The sequence below is a fragment of the Coturnix japonica genome, chromosome 4 (assembly GCF_001577835.2).
Source record: "Coturnix japonica isolate 7356 chromosome 4, Coturnix japonica 2.1, whole genome shotgun sequence".
In the NCBI taxonomy this organism is placed as follows: domain Eukaryota; kingdom Metazoa; phylum Chordata; class Aves; order Galliformes; family Phasianidae; genus Coturnix; species Coturnix japonica.
The window spans coordinates 9,599,300-9,620,705 of record NC_029519.1 but is presented as its reverse complement, the minus strand read 5'-3'; the positions used below and the strand labels follow the sequence as shown (position 1 = coordinate 9,620,705).

Genomic DNA, 21,406 nt, shown 5'->3' with positions numbered 1-21,406 from the left:
AATCTCCGTAGCTTCAGAATGGTAAGGATTGCCTCCTTAATAAGAGAGGAACCATGTTGAAATAGTTGAGGTATAGTGGTTTTGTTGGTTTCATTTTTAGCATTTTTTCCCCTAGGTATAATTTTTGTTCATAATACAGACTTATCAAACTGGTTCCTGAGTATTGCCACCAGCTCTTTAAGCTCAGTAAATTATATGGATGTTTTGTGTTCCATTTTAATCACTTTGCCAAAATTTAGTCCTTAACCTTTGGATCTGAAAACATTTGAGGTTCTGATTTCTGCCATTACACCATCATTTTTATTGTACATGGACCATTTTTAAAAATTAATCATCCTAAATGCTGTCTTTATAGTGCTTTTGTTTGCTATATTCTTAAACTATAAGTTGATACAATTATGCTTAACAATTATCTAGTGTTTGACACTTGCCCTTTTCTTTTTTTTTTTTTTTTAAGAAAATTTAGAGTATGAAAAAACAGAAGGGTGAAGATCAGTGGTCAAGCTGTAATGAAGTTTGTAATGAATTGACTTAGTCTTTATCAAACATGTCATGCTTCTAAGACATCCTATTTTGTACTTTTAAACATCTGTAAAAGGGTTCAGTGTTTGCCTTGTTAACTTCAGTAGCGGTGTTGTAGAACATAATATTAAGATAAACTAATATTTTTAATCTTTTTTTTTTTCTATTTTTTTTCTATTTTTTCCCTTAGCCTTCCAACAGAATAGGCCCAGGTCCTTTGACTTACAAGAAATAAATAAATCTGATTTTTGCTGTTGTTTACTTCCAAAGCAGAAAATAAAATTAACACAATATAATTTTTTCCCTAGTTACATAAGCTGTAGTCTAGAAGAGAACTATAACAGCAAATAACTAAAGTAGATTAGATCTCTCATTGAAATGACAATGCTATTGATTTCAGATTTATTTGATGCATAGCTTTTGTGATTTAACTAGAAATATTCACCTGTTTCTTCTCAAGCATGTACTTGAGAATGGTTATGGTTTATCAGAAAATCCTTTTGTGAAAGATGGATTTTCCTCCTGCTTTGTGAACTTCTCCTTCTTGATGTCAAAAGCTCGTGGAACTTGACATGAGTCTGTCTGACCTTGATAAACCTGTATCACAATTAAATCTTGTTTGTCCTTTACTATCTAGTAATCAGCAAATTATTGAAGCAGTATCTTGTCAACAGAAATAGAACGATCGTGAAGCAGATGATTCTTCCTCCCTCCTTCTACTCTTCTAACTCAGAGTGCCTTCTCTAAACTAAATCTTTTGGAAAACTCTTGGATGTTTGATATAGTTGTCCTGTTCTGTGTGTGTTCAGTTTTTAATACAGAGCACATTAGCACTGATCCTGGATTTTTGTAGTGGATTTTTTTGTATTGTCCTGGAAGTGCACAAAGGAAAATAGATCACAAATTCAGAGACTGAGTATGTAAAAATAATCTTTGATGAAATATATATATGATTTCCAAGGAAATCTGAGCATAGCAGTTGCCTTCTGTTTGTGTTAACTTGAAAAACTCCCTTTGTTTATCTGGTACACAGAGAGGTATTTTTCCAGCTGAGGGAATGAAATGATTCTGTTATGGAATTCACAAATGGCTTCAAATTTTGAATTATGAAACCCACTTTTATTATTCTTTCAACTCCATGAAACATTTTAAAGACTGAATTCTGATTTGTAACAGAGTGTTAAGAGTGACACGTGATGACTTCTGGGATATGATCTGAAGAAAACATTAGTTAAAAGTCTTTACAAAGCATCATTAACAAAATAGCTGGAAAATTAATAACTTACAACCTGCCTGAGGCAATATCATATGGAATGGTAATGCATCGCCAACACTGTTATGCTTAAATTCTGGATCATTGCTGTTTTAAAAAGATTATGATGTGTACCTTGAAATTTAAAAATCTCATGCCTAGAGTTTATTTTCTTGAGAATGAAAGTACTGAAATTTTCTAGTCATTAAAAAGAGAATAAACACAGTAAGTAACAGATGAATATTAATTCTGGTGAATGTAAGTCTGTGAGCAAACTTGAAGTTGAATATTTTCTTGGTATTTCATTCTTGGGGCTGGGCCCTCTAGCATCTTTGAATGATACAAGGTCTGCTCTAGTCTTTTTCTTCTATGCCACGTGGTCCTGGATCTAGTGACTAATATTCCTGAAACTTACATTATGTTCTCTAAAATTGCTCTCTTTAATCATATTTTTGGGTAAAACCAAACCACAGACACAGTTTTTGGTGCAAATCTGAAAGACTGGGGCAAAAACAATCTTCCATATTTGTATTTCCTAAACTACTTGGAAAAAGCCCTCTGACTGTAATTTCATAGTATACGCTGAAGACCTTCAGTTATAAATAACTTTTTAGCATGGAGAGGCTTGTGATAAATCCTCAAACGCATTCCAGATACCTGCTCTTAATCTTATTTATGATCTCATTTTCTTTAATGGAAAAAAAAAAATAATGAGAAGTCTGCTCATCTAGGCTAAAGGTTCAGCACTGCAGATGTCCATGCAAAAAAAAAAAAAAAAGAAAATACCATACTTGCATACTGGAATTAAAATACTCAGATGACACAGCAGGAACAAGAGTAGCAAACATTTTGGCCCACAATAGCTGTGTGCTCATATGCTCTGTGGTGATTCAGTGCCTATACAGCTCTGCTGAGAGAGAGAGAATGACACTGTTGGGTCACTAGCGATCCCACTGTCTTGTTGTTGCCCATGTGGCTCCACTCCAGCAGACACACTGCCTATAGTTTGATTTGGATGTGTACCCTGAGAAGCATTGTAATAAAAGATTCCTCCAACCTCAGGTGAATGATAAAACATCCGTTTGTGTCACAGGAATTAGTATATCCTTCCCTATTCTCCACCATGAAATCCTATACCATTTATGCTGTAGAAGTATTAACACTGACACCATTAACAGTAGGGCAGTGCTGGACAGTTTCAAGTTTGCCAAAAGTGAAGGAGCTGCAACAAGATGCAGCAAAGCAGGTTGTAGGCACAAGCTGTGTGGCCAGCCACTCAGGACAAGCTGCCAGGAGCTATGCAGCTGTAATGCCACACTTGCTGTCTGTGGCCTTCACAGGGAGCTTATGGGAGCTTCTGTCTTGAGTTGTTTGTCTTATTGAGAAGACTTGAGCCAGCTCTTATGTTCAGGGTAAATGAGGAGTTACTCTCTGCTGTTCAAATACATCCACTCTCTTCCTGTTTTAACTGCTGCAATCCTTCTGGTTTAACACACCCTTCCCTTTGTACACATGGCACTTAGGAAATTATTGTTTTCTTCCCTACCCATAAACCATACTGAAATTTCTTCAGTTTGTTGCCACATAAATGGGAACAAGTTGTGTGTATGCCAGGAAATAACAAATACCAATCTATTGTGACTTGCTTTTTATATGGCTACTTTCATCTGAAGATGCTAAATCACCTTACCACTTTCAGTTAGCTGAGCACACATTTTACTGCATCTCTGAAGTTAAAAAGTGGTGAAATGAGAAGAAATTTCAAATTCTTATTTTTGTCGCTTCTTTATTTTTTGGTGTTTACACTGGAATTGCAGAGTTTGATGAACTCTCCTAGACTTTCTGAACTGTATGTTATCTCATACAGAAGGGCACTGCAAGCCAGGGTTGCCTCTAAGCCCCAGTGAAATTTGTGGTCTGTAGCTTTGCAATGTGACCACCAAGCTGGGCTGTTCCAACGTATGCTTATCTATGTAGAGTAAGAGCATATTCCTGTGCATAAGAAATTTGAATGAAACTGCAGTATAATTCTTCTGTATTTTAGAGAGCTCAACAGGGTTTCGTGTTTTCCAAAGCTGCGCTTAACAATTCACACTTCCAGGGATGCTTCCTTTCCCAAGATCTGTGGTGGAAGGGGAGAAGCGATGGAGATTACTTATTTTAAAACCTGTTGCTGCCATTTAGTTAAACTAGTGCAAAAGAATATTCTGAATATGAACAAATTTCTATGATGCTTTGGTTATGTCCTTACATATTCCAGGCACCAGGCTACCAGGTACAAAAGCTAACTATGGCTTTTGCATGATAGTGATGATAGTAATTGACATGATAGTAATATTTGAAGCTCATCTTCACTAAAATCTGCAGAGGCATAAATGATCCACTATGTAGCAAATCAAACAGGACCTCAACTTTAAGTATGTTTGTAAAATTATTGTTCCATGTGTTTTCTGGGGTTTGTTAGATAAAGTACTTAGTACTGCTAAGAGCTCAGTGCTGTTCTGAAGAATTTCTCCATAAAGAGTGTCAAAGAGTTGCATGTCGGGAACTTGCTGAAAAATCATCATCATGATGTTGTGGATGTCTTCCTTATGGGTAGGTTTATCAAAGTGAAATGTCTCTGTACTGTCATTTTGATGAGTTTCTCATTACCATCATTCACTTGTTCAATGTAAAAAATTTTCTGCTGTCTGAGTGATAGGGTTATCTAAATTGTTCTCCTCCTTGGTTTAGCAGTGCAATTCATAATGCTGTGAGTAAAACAATTTGTTTCTGATTTCTCCATAAATTAAGACTCTATGTTTGCTTCTACTGGATTTATTTGAAATAGTAGAAATAACTTTTAACGGGAGTGGGATACCTATTTGTCTTTCCCTGTCTTTGAAAATTTTTACCTTATGCAATATAACTTTGGAATGCTCTTAGAAGAATAGGAATAAGATTTTCAGCAGCACTGGAGTGACTTTCAATTCCATTCATTTTCATTTTTCTTTCTCCATAGCTTTGATATTTTAAAAACCACATATTTTGGTCACAGTGGTTTTTAGAGCTTTATGGACTGATGGCAATGCATTGTTAGGGCTTTCCCTCTCCTCCAGCTTTCTTCTGCTGTAATATATTTTTAGCTTGAGGCAGTGAACGTACTTCGAAATTTAACAATGGAAATAATGCCATTCATGAGTGCAAACTCATTATCATAAGGATCTCTTTGCATCATCTTGAAATGACTTTCATACTTATCACCAGTATGGACAGATATAAATATTCAACAATGACTCACCTGTTTAAAAAACAGCATTTAATTTCTTTATTTGTCCTTGATTTCCTGTTAATTGTTAGGTATGTAAAATATTAATCTTAAATTCTTATGTTATTTTTGGTCTGTTGCAGAAAAGGAACCGTGCTTGCTGTCTTAATCTTATATTTGCAGAGTTTGCTTTAACAATAAGTCATTCCATAAAGGCAGTTTGCAGGGAAATGAAAAAAATAAATAATTATTCTGGGGTCAAAGTCAACATAAAATGCACGTCAGCATTAACACAGGAGATATATTTGAGTTTGCTGAATAGTAGCTTGAACATTTGCAGTGTTCAGTTATTCTGTAAGATAGGAAAAGGGATGATTTATCAAAATCTACTGGAAGATCAATTTATAACAGCAAAATTGATGACTTTATTTGCCTGCCTTCAGAGCTATTGAGTTACCTACTTGAGATGGTTTAACAGTGTAAAATATACAGCTTCATAGAAGGTATTTTCTGAAAACATTAGTGCTGCTGTTTTCTTCACCCAGATCTGGATAGAAATGTCAGTTCAAGAAAATATATCAATTTTAATCAGAAATTATTAACCTTTTGGGGTCTAGGTGAAAGTTTGAAGATCATTCCAGCTTTATTCTTGATGTATTTTCAAAAATTCAGCTATAAGAGCTAAGATTTCCAAAGGTATTTTAAGAGATGTGGGACTGAGGCATACAAAGTGCTTATTTTCCATCTTCCAGTCTAGAAGTCTGTAAATATACAGACACCAGTGGCAAGAAGTGAAGGATATGGCTGAGATAAAGGCTCCTTGAGCTTCTGCAGCATTTTGTGGCCTCTGAGACGTGTCCTGTTGGTCTCTGCAAGAGAGCAGTGAGATGGTTTTCTACTGCTCTCTTCCAACAGGTTTTATGTTCTTCTCAAAATGGAAAAGCAGAGATCTCATAGAACACATAAGTAGTAAGAAAAGAAAAAATAGAAAGATACTTCATTCTCATCAAACTATAAAGAATTACGCTATAATGCGTATCACAGGGAGATAAAACAGGCCAGGAGTTAAGCATTTTTATTTTACTGATCTGCTTTGAAAGAAATTTACTATTTCTAGCAGGTTTAAAGGTGTGGATACAAAAATGCTCTGTCAAAATATTTTCTGTAAGATTGACAGGCTCACACACTACTGAATGGGAAACACACTATAGGTAACATACAGCTGGATTTAGAGTTATTTGAGAAGGTGAGTGGAGGTCATGGAACTAACTGAGGGCCAGCTTTGTAAATCCTCATAAATGTGTAGCTTTAGTACTAGTGTTTAGACTTTAACATCACAGGAGAAAAGGTGCCCAAGCAGTCTTAGAAAATCTGGGTGAAGCTAGAAATGGTATCACTGTGTTTGGTGAGTTGTGAAGAAAAACTGGCTTCAAGTTCTGGAGTGATGTTAACGCTCCTTGTCTGTACTGTGCTACATCATCTAGACAAGCCTTGCAGTTATGATAATACCAATAAATTATTAACTATTTGTTTTGTTTTCCCCCATTACCAAAATCAGTGCATGAAACAGAAACTGGAATGGAAGGGAATGGAGACAATCATAAAATAAGAATCTGGATATTTTTGTTGACAGTGTTTCTTGACTTTGGTTTGGAGGTCTAGCATAGTGTCTGAGATACCTGTTGCCAATTAAAGCTCAGTTAAAAGTGAAGAAAATATTTATAGAAACACAGTTTAATCAGATCTGTATCCTGGGGATGGGTTTTTTAATCAATGTTTATGAAAGTTCATGCCCCCCCCCACCCCCCCAAAAAAAGCAGGAAGTTATTATAATTTTTGTATTTACTGATCAGGCAGGGAGTGGTTAAGCCTTTGTATTTTGTGATAGGTGTAAATTAAAAAGGAATGTCAAATATTCAGCAAGCACTCTGTTGAGTATTTTTCTAGATATGGGATTGCTTCTGTCTTTTATCTGAAGGAAAGATTTAGATATCAAGGAGAAACAGTGCTGCACTTAATGTGCATTTATAACTTTTCATATGAAAGTCTCCAAACACCTGGCGACATATAAATGCTAATAAACAATGTTAACAATATTAGTGTGAATCCCCTGAAGTTTGTTGTATTCAACCCTCGTGAAATACTGTGCTTACTGAGCATGAATGCTCATACAGTGTACTATTTTTGGATAGTATCTGAATGTGAATACCTGAATTTAGGTTTGAAGAAAGGCAGACATGTTTTAACACTCAGATTTTTATTTTTTTTAAAATATTTGTTATTTACTGTTATTTACTTCACATCTACTACTGTATAGAATAGTGTCAAGCAGATATACCTTCTTGCCAATGTTACCCAAATAAAAAGAGTTACCATCTATTACCACCCTCCAGCCCCCCAGTGATTTTATCAATTTCCTAATACAATAGATTGAGATTCCTGCAAATTAAGACTCCCAAACTATTGTAAATTGGATTTATATGTCTATATATTTTCAGGTAGATCTGTAGAGAAATCAGTTCACTTTATCTTTGCACAGAAAAGCAGGAATAAAACCAGAGATAGAATCTAAGACTTCTGATTCTGTCTTTTTAGAATTAAGTAGTAGATTTCAGTGTCCTATAAATGCTTATTCTACAATCTGTAAAAGAAAGTGGAATTATTTTAGTGGATTTTAAACTGGAAGTATTATAGGGTTGTTATGATATTGTAGTCTATTTTAGTAAAGATAAGTCATTTAGAAAATAAAGCTCTCAAAAAGCCTTGGTATACAAATAAATACATGTTTTGACTTAACATTTTCTCTTGAAGCTTTTTGAGCCTCTTGAAAGTGTAATATGCAGTTTTTGGTCAGAGATGCCAGCTCTTAACTGCCTGGAACATTTTTATTGTTCTAATTTAATTGCGTAGAAAAAAGAGAACTCAGTAACAGGAAAAAAATACATAAATAAATAAAATAAAAATAAATATATATATTATATTTATATATAACCTCAGCAGCTAGGGCAAAATCTCAAGTTACATGGGTAGTAAAAATGTCCTACTACACACCTTCCCATGCAAAGCCTGGATCATTAAAAAAAATAAATAAATTCTTACCACTGCTTTCCTTTAGCTGTTAGTTATAGTTGTGATAATAATAAAAGTTATAAAGACTCTCAAACTCCGTTTTTCAGTTAGGAAAGTATCCCATTAGACAGCTGCGAATCAGCTACAAGGAATAAATCAGAATAATTACAGAAGGAAGGAAAAAGCCACGCAATTTTCAATCACTGAATTGCAATGAATCCTTTTCAAAATAAAGTCTAATTGACTGAAGCATTCATTGTTTTCAAGTCTCATTGTTGTTCCACAGTCAGGAAAGCTTATCATAAGTAACAAAGCTGAGTATCGGGATAAAATGAACCTGGCTTATATTAAATCCCTCTTGAGTCTGTTTGCAGTAGATACCAACACCACCACCTTAACAGCCAAGTAAAAAGCCCAAGTTTTGCAAAGCGTGAACAAAACTTATAAAGCTTGTTCAGTTTTCAGTTAGAGGCTTATGTTTGCATATGGACAAGTGATTCTTCCTATTTAAACGATAAGTGACATGGGATTTTCCAGAGTTCTTGTTTTAGCTTCACATCATCAAAATCAACTAGAGTGACTGGAATAGCAAGAGGAGTAAGGCTGAGCCTGCTGGAAAAATCAACCTCGTTATCCAGGGTGAGGGAAAGGGCTGCTTGTTTCTTTATATGACTTCTGTCATATATGTGCTCAAGGTGAGATCCCATGGTTCCTGTTTTCTTCAGGATAAGTAAATAAATAAATAAAATAATAAAATTATACATTTCCAGGTCAGTTCTTTTGGATTAGTTTTGATGCGCCCAGTTGAATGAACTTATGAATTGAGTCCATACAATGATTTTCAGAAATGTGTTCATGATAAACTAAAATATGGTGTTTAGAAAAATGAGGTTAGGTAAAAATGTTGAAGGAGAAGGAAGGAGAAGCACTTGCTTCTTATTTACTTTGAATACATCGTGGCTGAAGTATTGGAGAGGCTACAGGCAACACCAAGACATATTGGCTGTACAGCTGCTATTTTTCCAGCAGTCCACCCCCTGTACTTCCCCTGCCAGCCTCTTTCGTAGAAGATTTTGTACTTGGACATTTTTAATGCTGCTATAATTTAATGCTTTGTCCTCTTTTTAGCTACAGTTACCAATTGTGGCAAGCTGTTTGATACTTTTGTCATGTGAAATGAACTGGACTTAGAGATAAAGCTGGTGGTACCAAATCCTTTTAGATGATAACTTGTGCCAAAATCTAACTGTACTAAGCACAAATGCTGTGTGAGCAGTATGCTGTTGCAGCAGTATATAGTGCCCAGTTGCTTTTGCTACTGATGGAAGATGATTCTCATTGCCGTTTGTAAATGTGGTGGTGAGAACAAAAGCTGTCTGTAATCCTTGTCTCTTGCTGCTACTGTTGTTTCTCCTGTTAATCCTAAAAAAACATTCACCTCTTCTGCTACAGGAGAATCATTTGGGCGCAATGGGAAACTGAGATTTGGGAAAGGGGAGTCTCATAGGGGAGTCTCATTCTTCATGATGTACATGCAAATTGAAATTCAAGATGAGATGGTGGCATGACATGGTATATAGCCTGAAGAGAGTGGCAAACCATAGAAAAACCTTGAATGACTAGGGTGAGATTGTAGCACGTTTGAAAAACAAAGAAAGAAAAAACCTCTAAATCAAATTTTTATCTGTAGTTTTATTTTACTATCCATTTCAGGGTAACTTTGTCTCATTTCAGGTCAAGTACTCCTTTGCTTTCTTAAATGAGCACAGAGCAAACACACCCATGTGTGTAAATCACGCAGAACTTTGCTCAGTTTTCCCAAGAGACTGACTATGGATGCACAGCATTGAGAAGGGGGCAGTGCATGTACTTGGCTGCACAGAAAGTGGAGGGAGATGGTGATATGCGTTCATCAGTCAGGTGAGAATTAGGCATAACCTCAGTGATTTTCTGTTCCTCTAGACTGTGCCTGAGGAATCCTAGAGGTACAAAACTCTTTGGGTTTAACCCCATTCCAAAATCTGCTGCAATTTTTTTATGTTCTACCCATATGTATTTTTTTTTAATGTTCTACCCATATCATCTGACCCTAATTAAGGGTTGCAAAGGTGTAGCCCTTTCAGAGATGAGGGAGAAAGCCCTAAGGGTCTTCACAAGCAAATCTTCCTTACCAGAAGCTTTACTGAAAGTCCAGTTTGTTAACTGGACTTCTGAAGGAGCTTCTAGATATGATAACATTCCTGGAGGCAGATGATTGTGGAAGGTCAGACCGTTCCATTAGCTTTGCTCTGTACAGCTGATTGGCAGCTATCCTTTCTTGCCAATGACCCATTCTATTGCCTTGTCTCTAAGACTCAATACAGAACAGTATAAATTCAGTCATGGAAAGAAAGTTGCTGGGTTTTGTTGTTATTTAAAACAGAAGTGTTTTGTAGTGACAGGCAATTAAAGAGACGGTGCTTTCTGAACATGACGTATCGCCCAGTAATGTCACTGCACATAATGGAAGCACCACACTGTGAGATGTGTGATGGATTGTGATATGTCATGAGGCAATTTAGTTAGAAATTAACTTGTGCCTAATCTGATAAGTAGGCAATTTCAGTTGGTTCAGTCAACACAGAGTGTTGGTGGAGTTTGTTTTTGTGGATGGGTGAGGGAAGTGACTATTACATATATATTTTTAATGCTAGAGGGAACAACTTTGTTGTCTTTCCCTTGGAGCTTCCTTTAGGTAAGACTCCTATAGTTGCTAAACCTTTCTTTCATGGAAAGAAAAGTAGACCAGAAATAGACACCTGAACAGCTGGATACAGTTGCATACACTCTATTAGTGTATAGTGGACATTATGGCCTTACCTTGAAAAACATAAATCAGTATTCCTGTACTGGTTTCAGTGCATTTTCGTTGCTCTGAATGTTTAAATTCCAGGTTTTTCTCTCGGTAGATTTCATAATCACTTTACATGACTCTAGTGTTTTAGTCTTCAAATTTACTCATTAGACAACATTGACCAGGAGAAAAACACTTAGTGATTTCATTTCTACTGATGATTTGGAAAATGTATAACATAGCAGTAGAGATGTTGCTGTGTGTTTATTAGGACCTTGCCCCTGGCTATACAACATATCTCAGTTTTCTTGAATTATTTTCAATCTATTATCCTCTAAAATTTGTTGTTTAAAATGAACCTAGAAATGTTTTTCAGTTTACAAGGTGGAAGCAAAATTTTTTATGTACTCCCTAGATGCAGAGATTATAAGAAACAATATTTTGTTGAACCGTAAAAATAGGTCAGCTGTTTACAGTTCTAAAGAGAAGAGCTGATGTGTTGAAATGTATAGTACCATATTGTTCTTTGTAATGTGGACACTGCAACAGTTCATGGTGGCTGATATACAGAGGTCTGTATAATTAAATAGTTGCATGGACTTTGAAAGCCATTAAGGAATTTTGTTTCAACTGCCAAATGAGAAGTAGAGGACAAAATGCTCTAAATGAAGAAATATTTAGGAAACAGAAATTAAGAATAGAATTTGATTATTTTTATTAAAGCAGAAACTTGAAATTTTAATATGCATATTATATTATGTGTATATTTGTGTTAAATTGGCAGTATTTAACATAAAACTATGGTGGTCTTTGTCCTCAGATCAAGCAAGTTTTGTAGTACTTTTGATTAAATCATTTGCATCAGTGTCTAAAGCCCTGAAACTAATATTTGCATTGAATATTATCTTGCTTCTTAAGTGGCCTCATTTAACTCAATGGAACTTGTACTGGAGTAGGATATTCCTACAACTGAAGGGTAATCGCAGAATTACCAGTTCCTTCATCTAAAATTAAGATCTAGTTATGTGGGTTCTTTTAATTGAACAGTCTTGTCTACAGAGTTCGGGTCTTGATTTTTAACATTCAGAAGGGAAGTTGGACTCATGTACAGTGCTAAAGACATTTCCTTTAGTAACACAATATTATTTTTCAAAGCCTAGGCAGAATTTTCTTCTTGGGAAAGATATTAATGTAAAGCTTCCCTTTTGTACCTATAAATTTTCCTCCTTTTGCACCTATAAATTTCTTCTGAGTGTGTATGGCACTACCAGAATGTTAATTTGTGTCAAATAGTGTTAATTCCAGCAGTGAAAAACATGACCATTTTAAATGTTTTGCTAAGGAGTCAGGAGAGACCACCTGCTTCTGTTTAACAATGAAGGTCATTAGTGGCGGATGACTTTTAATACCTACTGTGGCCATTTAAGTGTGTCAACTGTCAGCTGCAGGAGACAGCACTGTTGCAAAAAGAATGGCTCTGTGTTGGAGAAGTGAATGCAGAAGGGTTGATGACTGTCAAAACCACTGAGGTTTTGTTGAGATCTGAAACCCTACTGAATTCACAAACCTTGCTGCTCCTTTATAAAGCCTAGTACATTTTCATTGTGCCCATTGGAAAGGAACATTCTCACCATTACTACAAGAACATACCAAATATAAACAGACACTCATAAATGGAGAAGCTATGAAGTTTTCCCTATGCCAGCATGTTTTCAAGTTTCCTACACAATCCCAAATTGTAAAAGCAGCCTTGTCTGTATTTCCTGCTGGTAAGCAGTTTAGATTCTCTCCTCAGAAAACAACAGCAAAGCAAACAAAAGCAAAACCAAAAACAACAAGCAAATCCAACAACAACAACAAATATGCTTCTTCTTGATATAAGTGCCATGTATTTTATAGAACTCCGTGTATATATATTGAATCACAGAGTCATTACGATTAGAAAAAACCACTAAGGTCATCTAGTCCAACCATCAACTCTCCACCACCATGCCCGCTAAACTGTACCCCTCATTAATATATTATTAATTAGGGGGAAAAGGACAATGAGACAGAGATTGTAGAGATACAAATAGAATGGGAAGTTTGAGAAATGGGAACTAATTTATGAAGGAAATAACTATTTCGTGGAATGTATATAAATGAAAGTCTACTAGTCTTTTCCAGAGATTGTTTACACAATTAGATCTTCCAGGAATCAAAAGTTGAGACTTTTCTCTTGTCCCTTGCCAGTGCTTCACATCTGGCTTATGTAGGTTTTGAGCATCATAGCACCACTACTATTTCATGATCCTTATTCATTTGATTCAGCACAAGCCAGATTTCTGAAGCAAGGCACTAAGATGCATGCATGAGATCAATAACTATGCTGTTACAAGGCCAGCAAACCATTCTTTCCATCCTGCCTGGGCATACTTTATAGCCAGTGATAAACTCCTATCTCGCTCTCCTGAAACAGTCAGTGAAAGGAATAGACTCTTCAGCTCTTCCTCTGGTACACTTGTCATTATCTTTCTCCTATACTTATTTGCAAAGGTCCATACTTACAGAATCATAATCTCTCTCCTGTTTTTGTCTTAAATTACAACATAGTTCAGTTTCACCAGTCTTTTGCAGGCATCCCTAAGATGCTGTGTGAACACTCAACCAACTAGAAGCCATATTCATAGGGTTAATGAGGCATTCAACCCACACTAATAAGCTCATGTGGGAAGCAAGGACAGTAACTCATGTTCAGAGTTGCAGTAATGCAGACCTTTTTCTTCTGGTTGGCTGAGAGAAGGAGTACTGTACATCTGCTCAGTGTGCGTAGAGAATATGTTCAGAATTACTTGAGAAGATAATGTACTTCAGGGGTAAACTTCTAGACATGGTAGAATCATAGGATTGCAGAATCAAAGAATATCCGGAGTTAGAAGGGAACCACAAGTCCAAGGCCATGTGATGTAATTCTTAGGCTTATCTCACCATAGGTCATAGATGAGAGTAGAATGAGTAGACAACTGTATTCAGTGTAGTTTCTCCATCTTGAAGGGTGAATATCGGTATCAGTTGAGTTACATTTGATACAAATATGGGTGCATATAGGCAAAAATGAGAATAAGTTTTTTCATTTAAGTGAGTTCCTGTGCTATGTTTCTAATTTCAACATTTATTTCTTTTCTTTCTTTTAATCCAGGCAGTTTTAAAAACAACAAACAACACAGAAAATGCACAGTGGCACCAGAATCAAATTTGTCATGTAAAATAGTAACTACAGTCTTTACTGTGAGTGACAGTGTTAATAAATCTCTTTGATGAGTAGGTTAAAATGCAGAATTATGTAAACTGTTTTTAGAACAAAAAAGGAGGACAGCCACTATTAACAACAACTGTTTGAAAGTCCATTTCTATATATATATATTTCATCAGATTTCACAGTGAAAGTTGAAAATGTTTTGGGATGTGAAGAAAAAAATGTTTAAAAAGAAGTATTACCTAAAAGAAAAATGAAAAAACAACCAAATAGTAATCAATGACCACTGTTCTAGATGAGTTTTGTTGGAGGGGATAACGGCAGGATAAATCCTTATCTTATGGACATCCCAGACAAATTAGGAAATAAATAGCTGTTCACTCTTGAACATTGAATACCTGTGAGAACTCAGTGTGGCCCCTTTACTGATTCGCAAGAGCTCAGACAATTATTAAACTTTTATCATCTCACTCAACTTGCAGCTGAACTGGATAAGGCATGCTGTTGCTCAGTGGTAAACACAGGGCCTTCTGTCAGTCATTTCTCTTTGATGATTTGGCTGCTTTCTTCTGCTCAAAGCTCTCAGCTCTCATGCTGTTTAGAGTTTACTTAATGTGTTTTGTCTCTCTGAGGGGTAATTTGTGTGGTGCCGATTGGTCTTCATCATCCATAGTTTGTTTCTGCTCTGCTTTGTCCACATTTTGATGTTTTTCTAGAGAGGTTTTTCTCCTTTCTTTTCTTTAGTTCATTCCTGTGATCTATTTCACTTAAATTTTACATCTCTTTCTGTTTCTTCCTTTGTTACAATATAAAGCTGAAATTTTGCTTCCAACAAATTCTGTACCAGTTGTACTACTGAGTTCAATTTGATTGGTGAGAAAAGAAAATCATTTACAATTGCGCATTTTTTAAAGAAATGCCTTTTCAATTTAAAAGCAGTATAAATTGGAGCGCTATAGTCGTAAAAGCCATGAATCTAGGCAATAAATTCATGCTTCGCTTTGCTAATCAGTGAAATTCTTGTTCCATAAGATGTATTTTGGCTTTCGAAACCACTGCAAATCCATCTATGTTTTATCGTTTCGTTATGGCTAGACTAAGTGTTGATTTCTCCCTGCTACTTGTCAAGGTGCATATATTCCAGGTTGTATTTAATAATGCATCTTCCTAAGGTGACCTCTTTTCTGCAAGAGTGTTGGCTTTGTCCTTCACTTTGTTGAGCTCATTTTGTTTCATATTCTATCCTACTCGTTTCTGCACTCTCTAGGGAATACTCTCATCTCATCACACAAGGGGTTTCACTGCTAATGAAAATCCCTAAGCATCACAATTAAAATTTACTCTGCTGTGCTCAGTGTATGAAAAAGAACAATGTGTGTTGCAGTTAATAATCGAGATCTCATTAAAACCAGCCTGACTTATTTCTTTCCATGTCAAGTGAAAGTCATTTGTGTGCACATAGTAAAGTTATATGAAAAGGGTTAAACAGAATGAGCCGCATTCTGGCCTTAGTCTCACAGGAACCACAGACATCTGTTCCAATATAGCTTACTAAAGATACTCTTCCAAAATAGGCTGCTCCAGTGTTTCTTTCTTCAGATAGTCATAGCATCATAGTGTCACTGTTACAGAAAAGGAAGACTTAGTCCTTCAAGGTTTACCTCAACTTTCTTAATGGGCTGTTTGATAGGGCTGTGTGGCCACCTCCCATACTGAGATTTCTGCCATAAAAAAATCTTGAAATATTTTAGGCTAAAAGCTTTATTTATTTATTTATTTCCCCAGAAAATCTATTATGTCTATCCCTTGAATTTCTCTGTCTGTAAAATGGAATGAGTTTCTAAAACAAATTTCATTAGCAAGAGTAAATAAAGGTAGACTGTATGAGAGATGAATGGTACAGAGGCATTATCTGTGTCCAGCTTGGTAAATCTGAATCCTCTGTGATGGAATTTTCTGTGATGTAAGTATTTCATGTGCCTGAGCATAACCCTTTTTCATTCTTCCACTCTTTAAAAGTTCACTGAATTAATGGTAGTTTAGTAATGATGGAGGTTCAGCTCTTCTCAATTTATATCTAAGCAACCTGCCATACAGTTCACAAAAGCTGAAGAGAAACAGCAGCCCTGCCTCTGAGTTATTTAAATGGTGCACCTATTCAAGACTTCTCTGATGCTGGATCGGAAGTCAGAACATGCCTTTGAGCCAGAACTCCCCCATATCTTTCCTGTCCCAAATGATCTGAGCTTCTTCCCACTCACAGAATCTCAGTCAAGGATCTACCCCATTGACATTTCCTGAGGCAACCCACCAGGCATTGCTATAGCAGTGACAAATGTGACGTTCAATTTAGTATTTATTCTTCCCTTAGGAATGCGTCCATGAGTCAAATCTCCATCTCTGCCAAAGTCTAGTTCTTGGCATCAGTGCTGATGCCTTGTCCATTTGGCTTCAAGCCTCTACATGGGCAGCAGTCAAATACCATTAGCATTTATCAAATATATTTCTCCATCTTGTCTGTTAAAGCTACATGGAAAATTACCCAAATTCCTTATACTTTAAAGGATGATCCTTACTTAATCACAGTACATGGGTGTATTCTGTATGTGTATATTGTTTTAATTTAAGTAAAAAATACAAATTTTAGAACAAGCTTTAGGGAATTAACTTAATCAAGTTGAGTCTTAAATAATATGAACAGGGAAGATAAACTATAATGAAAATGTATTATGTCTCATGAGTCTTTATTCAGTGCATCATTAACTCATTTTATCTCTTCATTGTAACTTTATGTTTAAATGATATATTTTCTTACAAACATCTGAATATATATTTTGATTGTGAGATGTATACAAAGCCTGTCCTCAGTTTCTCAGCATTTGATAACACTTGAGAATGATTTAGTCAATAAATATTATTCCCTTGAGAGGACTTTTGGAGGTCTTTGATTCTGACCTCAAACTAGGACTCTGGCACTCGAAATATGCAAGACAACAAAGCTCAGTGTTAGCAGAATTACCAGGAAGAACAGAACTGAACACCCAGAGTTCTCATTATAGTTTTTCTTAATGGATATTAAAAGTATCAGAAGTCCTTGTGGTAAATACATCTATTGAGGAATCTTCAGTTGGTGACTGTACCAAGAAAACATTTCTGAAACCTTAATATAGTTTGAAATCTGAAGGTAAAGCTCTATTTCTTCCCATTAGGATTACCATTTCTTTTATATTGCTTGTATTTTAAAAACATGCTAAAATGTACGCTGCAGTGTTGGAAATCTTTAAAACTACAGAATGACTAATGCTTGAAATTGCTGAGGGAGAGTTTTTTACTGGTAATGTTAGGGAATTTTGTAATATTGTTGACACGTTTCTACTTCCAGATTCCTGCTAGGAGTATCTGAAACCTGAACAGTAGCACTGCATTATCTCCAGTGTTTTTTCCACAAAAGATCCATTGTGTGACTAAAAGAAAATATTCTTGGCATATAATGCATATGGATGGCATTACGTCACAAGGCAGAGAAGTTCTTCTAGGACAGGTGCGAAAGATGAAATCTCCATTTGTGAAATAAGTGGTGTGCTGTAACTTTCTCAGATATGGAGAAATGAGGCAAATAAATGGAGATTGAATAGGACATTTTGCATACATTTAGGAAGGAAAAGCATCCTGCATGTACAAGTCAAAACAAGCAATTTGTCTGTTAAATAATGACCGAAGGCAGGGAGCCTGCTGTGTGAATGCAAGAGAATGCAGTGTCTGTACCCAAACAATTCACAAAAGGATACTCTGAAAGATTTGTCTTGGTTTTACACATCCATCTTTAGTTTGTCTCTCAGAATGTACATCTGATTCTAAAAGCTGATAATCATTTTATGGTCAAAAGGCCTCAGAGCCATTAACGGCATGTTCCTAGTATAGCAGCTTTGTCATAGAAAACAGCAAGCAATTCAGATTCAAAGTGAGATGTTTATCATTTTTATTTTTTGTTCCCAGACAAATGAGAGACAGGATTTTTTTACATCTACATGCAAAAGCCACAGCTGCATCTCTTCTGGTCAGCTTTTCTCATTGTGATCTGGAGTGAAAAGGATCTAAGGTGTGCAGAGCTTAGCCAGGATCTTTTCGACATGCATTTGTAGTTTACAATCAACTTGGACCTCTGGGGAGGAATTAAAGCAAAGAAGAAATTTAATGAAGATAAACTATGAAAGCTTTTAAGGTAATTTTATTTTTCAAATTTCACTGTGAGGATAGCTGACTAAATGTACTATGTTGCTCAATTACTAATTTCCTATTCCTGTGCAGTGTAAGATCTTCTAGATAAAACACATCACATCATTACCGAAAAGCCCGAACAACTATTTCATTAAAAGATACTGCATCATGAAAGGGAGGAAACAGCCTCCTGAAAGTGCTCTGCAATGCACACAAAGCACTTTTCTTTATATCAATTCAATTTGAAACTCTAGCATTTTAGACTCACTAAACCACATTTTCCTTATCAATATAATTTATGAAGTAGAATTTCAGTTGTTTGCTTAGTTTCCATTTTCTGCCTATTCTCAGTGAAATAATAATGTTCATCACTCTCTAGATGCAGGAAAGAAAAGAAAACAAACAAACAAACAAAACACTGTTCTTCTACAGCAGCTTAATAAGTGTATTTAACTTAGATTTCCTGCACATTAATGCCTCTTATTTTTTCGAAACACTTCCTATGTATATGCAAGAGTTCATGCTGAAGTTTTCACACTTTTGAGTAATTAAGTGCACTGTAAAGATGCAGAGCTGTTGGAGAAAACCAAGAAGATGATTGCAGGTCTAGAGCATCACTCCAATGAAAACGGGCTGAGCAAGCTGGGGATGTTTAGTCTGGAGAAGAGGACACTGTGGGGAGATCTCATTGCAGCCTTCCTGCAATTGAAAAGAGCTTACAGGCAGGAGAAGAATCAACATTTTACTTTGTCTGGTAGTGATAGGACAAGGGGAGATGACTTTAAACTAACAGAGAAGAGATTTAGGTTAGATGTTAGGAGGAAATTCTTTACTCAGAAGGCAGTGAGGTCCTGGCACTGCTGCCCAGAGAGTTGTGGGTGCCCCATCCCTGGAGGCACTCAGGACCAGGTTGGATGGGGTTCTTGGCAGCCTGAGCTGTTGGGGGGCAGCCAGCCGGTGGAAGGACTTGGGCCTGGGTGAGCTTTAAGGACCCTTCCAACCTCAGCTAATAATTGTATGAATCACTGATTGTATGAATATCTTAAAATGCTATAGGAATCAGATTACAATGAAATGTAATAAAATGTAAAAAGATTCCATCACTAGTTACATATTTCACATGAAATTGTACCTCCAGAGACTGTGAAATGTGTCATCCTAAGGTCTCCAATCCTGATAAATTGGCCAGCATGATACTGGCCTAGCAGGAGCCTCATAGCTATATAGCTGCAGCTTGGAATCTCTCTCCAGAGATCAAATCAAGTGGCAGAGAACATCTTTATGTTAGAGCGAGGCAGCTGTAACTTCTTATGTTAAGACTTACAGTTCACCATTATGAATCCACAGATAACTACCTAATTTAGAACTTTCAGTTACACTCCCTGTAGCAACAGACACTGGTGATATCCAGCTCCATATGAACAGTGGGTAGAACGAAGCCTAAACTCTGGGAGTTGTAACCATCACTAGCAGCATTTTTGCAGAGCATTGTTCTGAAGTTGCACAGGTTGGTAAGAGAACCATCACAGAGCTGAACAGTGACAGGTTGCAATAACCTGAAGTTTGTTCTAACCTTTGCTCACAGAAATCTTTTATCATTGAGAAACTGGATACCTTTCTCAGTCATAGACATAATTAAATACCTTTAAGGATACAGACCTACAAGATGCAGAGCTGCAGAAGAATATAATTAATAAAACAGATTTAATAATTGTAACAAAGATTATCATCTTCCTCCTAGAAGAGGATATTACAGAATAGCCTGAGCTCCTACAGGAAAATTAGTACTGTGGATAAAGTGACATGAGCTAAGATTTATGCTTTACTATTTCTGTGAAAGCAAATTATCTAACCACTAAGGCAAACACAATAGTAGTTTGAAATAGAAGAATGTAATTGATTGATATCAGTGGGAGGCTGATAAACAAGTCCTGCATAATTTCCACGATTGAGTTCTCAGTCTAAGAAATGATGAATAATAACAATAATGTAATGACAGTAGTTAATGAGGTTGCAGAAGCATCTTCTAACTAAGTTGTTGAAGGTTTTTGCATGGGGAGGTGGGATAATTTCTAACCCTAGAAGGTCAGCTCGGAGTCAGGGAGAGGATCCTTGCCATGTTGGTCCTGGAGTGGTGAATGGACAGCAGAGGTTTCTGCATTATTTTTAGAAATGTTAGCAGAGTAATTAAGTTTGAATAGTTGTGTTTGTCTCTGCATTCTTCCCAGCTATTGTTGTTAGAAAGAATGTCTCAGAGTACTCTTAATAAAGCATTATATAAATTCCTTTCCCACTGCCATGCAGTGTGTTGCTATGTCAGTGAAGACTTGCTTCTTCATTTGATGTGTGACTTAAGTAATCATTGGGAAAAATGAGTGAAATATTGAGCACAGTTTGCACAAGACAGGCAAATTTCTTTTAGCCTTCAACATAAATTAAAATGCACAAAGAGCTATTGCATACCCTCTTCTGTATTCAGGTCCTCACGCCTTCAGCTGAAGAGACTTTCACTTTTTTATATTAGTTAAACACTACTAAGTCAGTTTTGTAGTTGGGCTTTTGTTGTTTCACTTGGGATACAACGTATTTTCAAAAACTGTTTGTTTACCAGGAAAAAAATTAAGAGGCTGAAGAGGAAAAAGATAATGAATTTAAAATAGTATCTATGCGTTATTTATACTAATTGGAATCATATGGATATTAGATGTATGAAATTTGGAGCTGCTGAGAAAGTGAAATTTCTGTCCCAGGAAAACTTTCAATAATTTAATGTTAGTTTGATCTTGTATTAAAAAGATAATCAAAATAAAGTTAGAATTCTTAAACAAACAAACAAAAACTTATGTGAAAATAACTGACAAAAATTAAATGGAGTATTATATGGAGTATTTAATTTATATATATATGCATATAAACATTTTGGGCTTCTCTTGGAAGAATTCTGAGATTTAGTATAAAAATTATTTACTACATAAGTTGTGGATTCCTCATATAGCTTGTATGAAATGACTTAAAATAATTTGAAATAAC

The 21,406-nt window shown here is 35.9% G+C and overlaps 1 long non-coding RNA gene across 2 annotated transcripts in view; it reads left to right on the top strand.

Moving 5' to 3' along the window:
* The window catches only part of LOC107312887, a 137,275-nt gene that overhangs the window by 92,061 nt on the left and 23,808 nt on the right, over positions 1-21,406 (top strand). Inside the window, exon 4 of one of the 2 annotated variants that reach the window (XR_004307074.1) lies at positions 18,155-18,380. The exons of the other annotated variant lie outside the window; for it this stretch is intronic. This is a non-coding gene — a long non-coding RNA (uncharacterized LOC107312887). The remainder of the gene's footprint in view (positions 1-18,154; positions 18,381-21,406) is intronic. 2 annotated transcript variants of the gene reach the window in all.